This window comes from Ceratosolen solmsi, unplaced genomic scaffold, assembly GCF_000503995.2.
Source record: "Ceratosolen solmsi marchali unplaced genomic scaffold, CerSol_1.0 scaffold10, whole genome shotgun sequence".
Taxonomy (NCBI): Eukaryota; Metazoa; Arthropoda; class Insecta; order Hymenoptera; family Agaonidae; genus Ceratosolen; species Ceratosolen solmsi.
This window is the reverse complement of record NW_011948412.1, coordinates 18,037,292-18,049,843: the sequence shown is the minus strand read 5'-3', so window position 1 is coordinate 18,049,843 and position 12,552 is coordinate 18,037,292.

Below are 12,552 nucleotides of genomic sequence, written 5' to 3'. Positions count from 1 at the left end.
TTTATTTTTTTCAGGTTAAAATAATTTTAACGTTCATATAAAATATGATTGCTGTAAATTATCATACAAGCTATTTTTTACATTATTCAATGTTATTATAATTTTATAAAGAAAAGTTATAACAACAAATATTTAAAAATCATGAATGAAATAATATGAATGCTTATTCCTTATAAGATAAGAAAAATTACTTGAAAGTTATTTAGAATTAAAAACAATGTATTCATAATTTTAACATATAAATACTTTATTTTACAGTTTTGCCAGCAAAGTCCTTAATAAAATATACTTTATAATGTTAGTTAATAATACAACATATCTGGAGCGATATGGAATAAATTTAATTATTATACTTACATAAATTACTAAAAAATAAAATTTTATGAATTAAAATACTCCTAAATATTATATAAAAATAAATATACTCTAACATTAAATTTTATATTTAGATAAAAATGGATAATGTTCTCAATGTATAATCCATTATTTCATTTTACATTTAAAGTAAATATAATAAATTTCCTAAATTTTGTTAAATACTGACATTTATTTCGGTTAGTTGTGACAATATTTTTCTTAAATAAAAATTATACATTCATGATTACACTTCTATAAAATATTAGGAAACCTAGGCTATCGTTTAAAATAATTCATCTAATTTAATTTATATTTTTTAGGAATATATAATATTTATTTTAGTGCTTCTGTCTGATCTTATTCATTAATCAAACGAATAGATTAAATTTTAAACTTTAAATGCACAAATTTGAAAACGAGAACTTTTTAAAACATCGTTCCATAATTTTAAGGAATAATCTAAGTTGAACTCCGTATTTTATAACAATAGTTACTTCTATAAAATATTTGAAACTATGACTATACAAAATTTTTTTAAATGTTGGATCGTATATTTGTTTGAGTTATAATATTTATGGCAAGACTGATAAAAAATTAATACTTTATGAATTTCGAAAATTTGTATTCAAATTTTTTATAGCAACGTCATTAAAATTTCTCAATTAAAATAACATGCTATTATTAATAAAGAAATTTTTTCTGTTTAAGCAAGACCAGGTTAAACATTTCATTGTTATAAAAATAATTTTCAACTTTATTCTATAAAACTATTAAATTTCAAATAGATTAAATATGTATTTAAAATCGTAACGATTATATTCTATATGTAAATTTATTTCTGAAATTAATCTTATAGATAATTGCAGGAACTGTAGAAATTATAATATATTAATAATGTTAAATTATAAAGAAATAAAACATAGAGGAGTGTGCGTTACCTGATTACAATATTTTTTAGATGAATTTTTTAGGTAAAAATAGAGAATTTAGATAAAAAATTAGAAAAAAATATCTGAAGTTTATCTTTCCGATATAATTAAAATTATGGACAAAATATACAAAACAAAATATAATGTTATTAATAAATAATTAAATCTAATAAACAATATTAAAAAAGCAGCATATTCATTAATATAATATGTACGTTATAAACTTCAATAGTAATTAACAAAAATTTATCTCATGTGAAATAAGATTGAATACCAGAAAAAAAGATAAAAACAGAAGATAGTATAGAAGAAATTAATCTGATTGAAGAAATAAACCGAGTAAATAAACATAAAATTTTATTTTATACAAATATACTTTATTATTTGTGTACAAATTAAGTACATAATGAAAATTATTAAATACTGTTGAATATGCAATGCCACGTACAATAAACTTATGCTTAAAAATGGTTAGTATTTATTCTGATTGGCCTGTGTATTTATTAATGATAGACAGCACTTATTTATTTTTAATGTTATATATATATACCTTTAATCTTTAATGAATTTGTAAATTGAATGTTAGAAATTTTACAAAAAAATTAATTGAATTCAATTTTAAAATTTGATCCAATATTTAACTATTATTGAATTTCCAAAAAAAAAGTAAAAAAAATTTATTTATATTTAGATCATGGTATTTATAATCGAATTATTTATAAAATTAAAAAATAGAAGTAATAAATTATTTTTATATTTATTATATTCGTATTTGCTTACTTGTAAATAATATTTGAGGTAAATACTTGTGTAAAAAATAAAATCATCATTCATCACTCTTAGAATATAAATTAGAAATATTTCTTATATATGATAATTAAATTTTTTTTATTATTGTATAAATACAAAACATAGTATTTCATATTAAACATTATATTATTCTGTATTATATATTTTGTTAATTTACTTTATTATAAATAAAAATATAATGTGTAACTTTTGACTTGGAAAGATTTGATTGCATAAATGAATACTGGATTTAATGATATAACACTGCCTTTTTAAATGATAGATTTATTTTGACATTACATTCAATTTGAAGTGAGATGATAAATAAATCTTCTTAACAAAAAAACAGAAATTTTAAATAATTGATGTATTTTATATTTTTCAATTTATAAATTTTTAAGAAAAAGTTACCATCCTGTTTTTGTGATACATAATATAAAAATTACAGTCATTCTTCACAGAAGTGGAACAGATGAATAAGCATGCAGGTCCGCAATGAGTAAAAAAGGAACACTGCAACGACGTAAAATGGAGAGAAGAGCAAGGAAAACTTAGTGAATTGAAAAGTGGAGCGAGAAAAAGATAAAAGGGCCGGTTAGCTGTTATTTGTTTGATAGATCCAGAGTTATGAGGATAAAAATACACCTTCCGTCTACTTCATCAGGATCTTTCTGAGATCGTATAAAATATTCGAATTTTCAACAAAAAATTCAACTCCGATATGATAAGAATAAAAAATCCGATATTTTTAGGTGATTATAAGGCTAACCCGCCATTTTGGTATATAATATGCATTTTAGATGCCTATGAAACAAAGCTCTAAAATGTGATATTATTTTAGAACTTCTTATAAAGTCTCTGAAAATTCGGTGTATTTTGTTGATAATGGGATTCTAAAAATAATTTTTCAAGTATTTAATAAATTATGCTTTTTGCGATTACTAATAGTAAATTATGATATTGTAAAGAATGCAAATGTTACAATTAAGCAAATAAACTTAAGTAATTACTCTTTATATAATTATTTATTAAATGTTCACGTTAATGCATTATTTGCTTCTATTTCGTAATTAACTCTATAAGTTTGGATTAGAAACTAAATTTCAAATACAATTTCAATTGAAAATCTAATTAATAATAATTCTATAATTGTAATAGTATAATAAAAATAAAATATAATATAAATTGTTCTCAATTATTAATGAGAAAAAAAAAAAAAATATTTATATATATATATATATATATATATATATATATATATATATATATATATATATATATAATAAGTGAATTATTAATTTAAAAGCAATTATTAAAATATTCAAACCATTATTTCTGTGAACTTATAAAATGAAAGTTCTGATGATAATCAACACAAAGAAACATAAATCGAATATTTATATTAAAAATATAATAACATAAGAAAACAAATATTTTAAATAACTATTAAATAATTATATAGAACAAATATATTATATTTCTCAAACAGTATAATTTTGAAAATTCTACTTATTTTAAAAAATGTATATGGTCTGGTATTTCTAATTAATCCATTTGTATTCTGTTTACAGTGAAAATGCTCAAAAATCTTTATGCTTCCATATATATGATATCCCTGAAGCAGAAAATATCAATATTTTTAAATCTCTGAATTATCATTAATATCTTAATGTAAATATTATAAAAATATAAAATAACTTCAAAATAGTAATAAATTTATCAAAAAAAAAAAATTTAAAAAAAAAAAAAAAAAAAAAAAAAAGAGTTTATACATAAAATACAAGTAGAAATATGATCTATATATAAATATTTTAATAATATTAACTATTTATATACAAATGAATATGGCGATAATTATATTCAATTATTTTGAACTTTTAAATACAATGTTTTGTTAATATTCAAATAAAATCGCAAATAAAAATAAAACTTTAATTTCAAAATATTTGGAATGAGGTAAAATGAAACATTTTCAGATGTAAATAAAAAGAGTAGAATGTAATCGAGAATAATTAATATCAAATTTGTTCCTTCCAATGTAAATATAGGAGCTTGAAGTAACAGAATTTGTATTTTAGATTACTCAAAATTTATATACATATAACATCTTATATTGCAATTTTCCTAAAGATATAAGACAAAGACTGACAGTGAAAGAGTGAGAGAGAGAGAGAGAGAAGAGAGAGCGAGGGAGAAAAGAAAAAAGGAGGAAGACTGTAGATAGGCTGATGTAAAGATAGAGATTTGTTTTAAAAAATATGCTGGCACTATGGACTATATACTACTCAAAGAGTGTATACTAAAAGAAGTATCGTGAACAGTCGTAATTAACGTCCAGACTTTATGCTGCAGTTGTAATAAATCTAATTTAAAGATATGTCCAACTTGGGTTGTGAATTAACGCAACTCGACTGTAACAAAGACGTTAGAATTGTTTATGAGTTCCATTCTATTGGAGCGAGACTAAGTTCATTTTAAATGTTATAAAGATCAAGGGAATCCCCAAGATTCACTAAGTAATATTGTACAAACATTGTAGAACTTTGATGGATAGTTAAGTCTCACTGTATACGTGTACTCAACACATGTGTGTACAAAGTGGGTTCGATAATTTAGAAGAATAATATTGAACTAGGAGTTAAACTAAGTTAAGAATTTGACAAACACGCCTAGCCTCGAATTCGCAGTCTAGATATTAGTTTTCCTTTTATACTGGGTTTCACATTTCAAATAATTTTTTTAATGTGGATATATTTAAAAATTATAAAACTTATTTAGCTTACAGCTGCATATGAAGATTTATATTTCAAAATCATCGACACTTTTTAACACAGAAATATCAATATTCAACAAATTTCACTTCTTAAAAGCTACTACGAAAATTAAATATTAATAATTAAGCCAACAAAAAAAGGAATACCAATTTTTAATATTGTAATGATATTTTGTTAGAAATTTAAATTTAATCAAGTTTATAAAATATATAGATTTCCATTCTTCCTTTTATTCGATACATACAGTAAAGCTCATTGAAACGGCGCAAGAAATTATTATTACATATTCAATATAGACTTCCTAATTTAATCAAATATAGAAAAATCTATATATTATATATAATATATTATATACTATCTATTATATTATAAATCTATATATTATAGTATTTTCATTTTTCTGTATGCATTTTATGTAATATATTTAATATGTATTTTTCTTTAAAATATGTTAAATAATGAAAATAGAATTACTTTTGATGAATAACAATATATTTTTTCAATAAATAATACGAAATTTTTTATTACTAAAATTTTTTTTACTAAACATATGACGTATAAAATTAATTTCAGTGAGAAAAAATATTTAATGCTATATATAATATATTTAATTCTTAATTCCATTTTCAATGAATATTAGATATAAAAATTGGATATTTTTCTTCTTAAGCTTTACAAATTATGAATTCAATCTTCCTTGCACCTATATAAATTTATCGCAACCTATTTCTTGAAAATGGCACTACATTCCAATATGGTAGACAATATTCCTTTTAAAATATACGATTCAATTTTCGCTACTTTATGCTTAAAAAAAAAAAAAAAAAAAAAAAAAAAAAAAAAATGAAAAAGTCCAATATAAAGATTGAACGTTCGACTGAAGCTTTAGAAATCGAATTTGCACAGAAATAGTTGTACATGCAACGAAGTTGTCTTTAAAGTAGAAAAGAACACCACAGGTCTGCCCAATCAGAAGCTTACGAAAAGATTGAAGTCTGCGCAGATACAACTTTTCAGCTGAGAATTTATGTTCATCTTTAAATGTTTCTCGACAGTCAAAGAGTAAAACTAAAACGAAAACATCACAGCTAGATATTATTTACCAATATTATTTTTCCAATTGTAATAACTCGTATTTATTCTATGAGGAAATGATTCTCACTCTAAATTATTTGATCAACTTATGAATATATTTAATATTATTTTATTTATAAATAAAATAAAATGAATCTTTACTTTATAAAATATAAAATAAAATAAATAAAAGATTATGAGAGTTGATTAAAAGATTAACTAATTATTTATTCTGTAAATCCAAGTTTTTAGATTTGATTTTGAACCAAATAAAAACACTTTAACACACTTTAGTTAGTTTAAACCAAATGTAGTACCTCTTTTTATTTCATTTATTTTTTTTTTATTACTTTTTATTTATTTATTACAGAAAAATTAATTAATTGAGAAAGTTAATTTATCTATTATTTTATTAGTAGTTAAACTCTATTTAAAGTGATTATCTAGAGACAAAAATGTATAAACCATAACGATTCATGACACAATTAAAAAGTAATATAAAGACATAGTTTCAATAGTAATTCAATAGTAGTTTCCAAATAGAAAATTTTAAGAAACTATAAATACTTCTTGAGAAGCCTTAAATATGCGAAACTGTTCGTTGAACGAATTCTATTTATTAGCCTTAATTTGTTTTGCATGTACACTGTCTGTCCGGTCGGTCATACAATTATCATTGTATGACATCAATATTGTACGCAGTTATCAGAGCGCACACCGCTTGGACATAATTTTCTAAATAGTATTTACTGATATATATATATATATATATCTGAAATTATCATAGAAATGAGATGTGGAAACTAAACAAATATTGAGTCTTAAATAAAAGATGTACAATACTTAAAATTTGCTGACTAGCAAAATTTTTATTAACCAAAACTACGGATTATTCAGAATTATAATTTCACTTATCGTGTCGACAAAAATCACAGTTTTGAAACATTTAATAATAAAACGTCTTTTTATGATATTAAGATAAAACTTTAATCACTCATTTATAAAAGAATATTTGTTAAAAAATAATAGCAGATATCTTTGTTTATTTCTGTACTAATTAAATTTACAGAAATCGCAGGTGGCAACTGGATATTTTTAATTATAGTTATTCACATACATGTGATCATTAAGCTATGTCTAGGAAAGAAGTGTATGATTTATAAATAGTGCCACATTTATAATATTCTTACAAATCAAATTAAGGATCCTTATTTATTTAAGGTATATTTGGTTTTATTGTAAAAAATTATTCTGATAAATTTTATTTATACAATTTTATACTGATAATTTTTATTAATTAATCTTTGTAATGTAGTTATTAAATTAAATTTTTAACGATAATAAAATTATATTTGTACATAAATAACTATTATTTTATAGTAAAAATACATAAGCAATAAAAATACTTTAAATAATTTATAATATTTCGATACTTAAAAACATAAATTTTCTAAAATTAGTTTCTTCTAAGAATAAAAGTAATAAAATCCTATTAAAAAATATTTATAAATAAGTTAATTTTATTTTTAGTTTTTTTTATAAACAATAGTAATAAACAATATATTTTACTAATATAATTTATTTAAATATATTTTCAAAGCTAAATAAATTTTAATTATGGGCATTATTTTTCTTCTTAAACAAATTCTAAAAATATAATAAAAATATTATTATATCTATATATTCTGGTGCCATTATGTCAACTTCATAATGTTTTACTACATGCAGATTAAACAAATCCTTATTACTAATTGCTACTTGCCTTATAAAGGTATAGGTTATTTCTAATTTTCTAAAAAATAATCAAAGCTTAATCGAAAGGTTTTACTAATAAAGAGAGAGTAATAAAGAGAGTAATAAAAAGATGATTCATATTCCCACTGCTGAAATGTACGAATAAAGAAACCAAACTCATAATTATTTTGATTTTTATGTGAAAAATGTTTATGAATGATAGTTAAGATAGCGAAGCTCAATTTGTCGACGATAAACATATGATAAATTAAAACGTAAGAAAAACAATACAAAATATTTTCATTACAATTACATTTATAAATCTTAAAAATAAAATACTTATTTTTATCGAATTCTAGTAATTTTCAAAATTAAAAATATTTTTATATATACCACTATTTAAGAGGTCAATTAACTTTCTAAAAGGCGTAAAAATAACTTTTGATAAAAACATTAGAAATTAGAATGTGTATACTTTGGTGCTAGTTATGTATAAAAGGAAATTCTTTCGTATTTTGCAATATATAATTCAATTAAGTAACAATCATGACAATAATATGTAATGATCTATTGATACAATATTAATAATACTTTTTTTGTCATATATTGCAAAATTAAAAGGTTTTAACAACAAAACATTTTTATATAAACAAAAAAATTAAAATATTTAAGGCCCTTAAGAAGTAGTTATAAAAAATTTTTTTAATAGATAAACAGCAAATTGATATTTAAATAATGAAATACATGATTTTAATCTGAAATAATTGTATTCTAACATTAAATATAGAATGATATATAATTTTATAAAAATCTATATTATAAATAAAACTTCATAGTACCTGCAATATTTTAATATTTATATTGGTAAAATCTTTTAGACATAATTTAATTAATAAGCTAATTTTGATTATGGATTATATATCTACATTTTATTCTGTTCTCTAATGCTGCAAATAATGTAATCAAAATTAAACAAATACTTATTTATAGTGACATGCAATATTTCAATTAATTTGCATAATACCATTTTCTATTTCATCCTAATAGTGCTTAATATTATAATTATATATGCATTTCTATGTAATTTAATTAAAAAATGTATTATACTTTATTGTCTAGCTTTTATCATTTATATATAGTTAATATACTATTTTGGATTTATTAGTTTCAAAACCGAAATGAAATTACATGTATTCATAATCGCAAAAGGTACATAGGCCATTGTAATACAATACACACTTCAAAATAGAATAAAAATCGATGATTTTTATTACCTATAAATCCTCTGTCAAAATCGTGCTTTGAAAAATGAATTTTTCGTATATGAGTTCTTTGATTTTTAAACTTTTACAGATATGATTTATTAAAACTTCAAAAGTTGACTATTTCTGACATGATTAACCGCAAAAATAATAACCACCGAAGATATAAACAAAATTAAATGAAAGCTAAAAATGTCTAGCTGAGTCACGATGGCCTCATCTGTTTTCGACAGTTATTCAATGAGCAACGCATAAGACTCGCCTTTATCCCTCTGGTTACATAAATTATGGATTTATTACATATAAAATGAAGTATCTTGAATTATATGCACAAAAGTTGTAAATTATTAGTTATGAAAAAGTAAATACTTTCAATAATATTTCAATGCAGTATCTTCAATAATAGAAAAGTTTTTCGGTAAATATTTCCGAAATTGATATTGTATTCCAATTTATTTATTAAACTGTTATAAGCACATACTTTCTACACTCACAAATTTTTCGCTTTGCTTTATTAAAAAGTCTCACAAAGAAATAAAGAAAGAAAGAAATTTTAAAAATTTTTACATGTTTAACATAAACCAAATTATATATAATTAAATATTAAATATTTAAATACTAATTCAAAACACATACACAATTTTCATAATGTACTCTATTTTTTACATATTAATTTAAATGCGCAAATGATATTGTTTCGTTATAAATTTTTAGTGAAATTTAGAAAGAATAAATTTATTAAATGAAGAATAATATATATACAAATAATGCTTGATAACATACATCATTAAGGGAATATGTTCTCCAATTATATACGCAAAAAAATTTACTTTAGAGTTTTTATTCAATAATATTTTAAACTCACAATAAATATATAGATTTATAGATTTAAAGGCACATGAATATGTTTTTAATAGCAAGAAAATCTTAAGATCAACAAAAAAATAATGTTAAAATGGTAATAGAAAACAGAACACTATTTAAATAAATATTAAACAAAGTTTATTTAAAATAGTATAGTAGTGAGATAAAAATATACGAACATATGGCAAAACAGCATTCGCAGATTAACAATTAATTATTTATAAAAACTTTTTAAATCCAATAATTATAAAACAGTTATATATAATAGTTTGAATTAAATAATAACCTAATAAACAAAGCAAATGAGCAAAATTGTTAAGAATCATCAGAATAAAGCTAATAAAATCCATTATTAAATATAAAATATGTTAAGATAAATCAATTTCTATTAAAAATGATTTTTTTCCAATTTTCATATGATAGTATAAAAAGATATTTTAGTGTCGTGGTGAAATTAATTCAAAATATTTAAATAAAAAAATTTCATCAAATTCTTTATTATGAAATATGAAAAACTTATTCTAATAAATTGATTTTTAAGGAATTATTATCTTATGCGTTTTAATATAATTCTGATAATTTAGACAATGTAATTCAACAATAAATAATGTATTTATCTTTAATATGGGATTACAGCTATAAATATCTTAATTAATGGATAGCTCAATCAACATTAATTCGCGCCACTCAATAAAATTTTATTACATTTTGTTGAAATAAAAATTGAGTTGATAAAAACATATAAGGGAAAATGATTTTTATATAATTACATAATTCTATTTAAAAATTTTCTTACTTAATGTATGTATACCTTTCTGACACTTAAGTAATTAATTTCAATAATTTTTCAGATGTTTAAGTAATTCTTATATGTTATTTGTTATTTGTTACTGGTTTTTTTTTTGTATTTTAAATTGCAGAAAATTAATTCAAATTATATGGTTTTTATATTTTTCAATATATGATTTAACCAATTAATACAAGAACTTTTATCTTATACTTTTATTGAAAAACATTTTATTTTAACGTAAATAATATTATATGTTGCGAAATTATGACAATTATATTTTAAAGATATATTTATGTCCAGTATTATATTTCTAAAATTCTTGATATGATTGCTTTTATTTAATTTCAAAGAAACATTTCATTCATGATACGACAAATAACGCTATTTATTAGAAATGAATGGAGTCTATTCTTAGCGAAAACAATTCATAATCCTTCACTCAGAGCCATCGATTTCCTGAAAATTATATTTCATTTCTGCATTTACGAAAATTGGCTAGTAATGTCAAGGATAGAAGTTTGCTATTCATTAGCGAAGACATTTTTTATTGAAGTGTATAAGGCAACTTGTATGCATTATATCGTAATTTGTAAAAACAATTATCTAAAACACAAACCTTTTTTCAAAGATTTTCGGCAACATTTTTTAAAACTCTTGTCAAGCACTACTTAACTAGAAGATTTTCTTAGAATAATAAAGACATAAGAAATGAAAATTAAATTTATTATATACTATACCAGATAAAGTTTTATTTAAATCTCAAATCCTACTCTATTATTGTATCTCCAATAAATTGATGTTTTGTAAACCGTATTTAATTATAATACAATATTCTGAAATATATTAATCGTGTTTCATGTACACATAAAGTTACCAAGTGGGAAAGTTCCTGTCACCTACGTCAATTAATTTTCCAAACTTTGACCCAAAAATTTCAACTGTAACACGACGATGTGTGCAACCAAAACTAATCATGGGACCTACGCCTAAGGCCCTGCTTGACACAAGCCAACTTTCGTTCCGTAAAGAAAAAGTAATGATAAAGCCTCCCGCAGTGTTTGGAAATAATTCATTAAATTTCATTGACAAAAAAAGGTTTACTATTATTGCATTTTTAAAGAAAATAATGTATAAGTAACGCTTGACGTATCTCACACATTTTTTATTAGTTCTTAATTGTTTTAATGTTCAAAAATAGAATCAATTTTAACGGTGCTATAATTCACTTTTACAAAAAGAATATTATATGCACAAATAAATTGTTTAAGTACATAGCAGACCAAACAGTATTTTTTAACACTTAATTTTGATAACGTAATAATTGTTAGATTCTTTTAACTAAACAGGTTCATTATTTTATATATAAAAAAACTTCTTTTATAATTCACAATCAAATATAAATAGTAATCTTAAAATAATATGAGTAAGTATAGAGAGTTTTAATAACATTAGAATATCTAATATTATATTTAAATACGTGAAAATATAAAACATTATAGAACATATAAAAATAATATTTAACATTACTATTTATTGAACTATAATTAAATATTATAAAATGATTTCTGTACATATTTTTTAGTAGATATCTGATAAATGATTAGCAATACAGTCTTACTATTCAAAACATATTAGATAATTAGCCACTTAATATTGATTAAATAAAGTATGAAAATTTCAATAAAAAAATTCACTTATAATTAAAAATCGTAAAATATAAACATATATATGATCAATAATCTAAAATCTATAAATAATTTTGTAAAGATTACATATATATACGTGATAAATTCTCTAAACTTTGCAAAATTATTTATAAATTTTAGAATATTTCTCATAACATTCCGAATAGAATCAATAATTATAGAAACGCCATTATTCTGGAAAAAAATTTATATAAAAATAATCTGGTCAATTTTAAGAACTACAATTTATACTCTGTATATGCATTTTCTACGTAAGCTAAGTAAGCTTTTGAG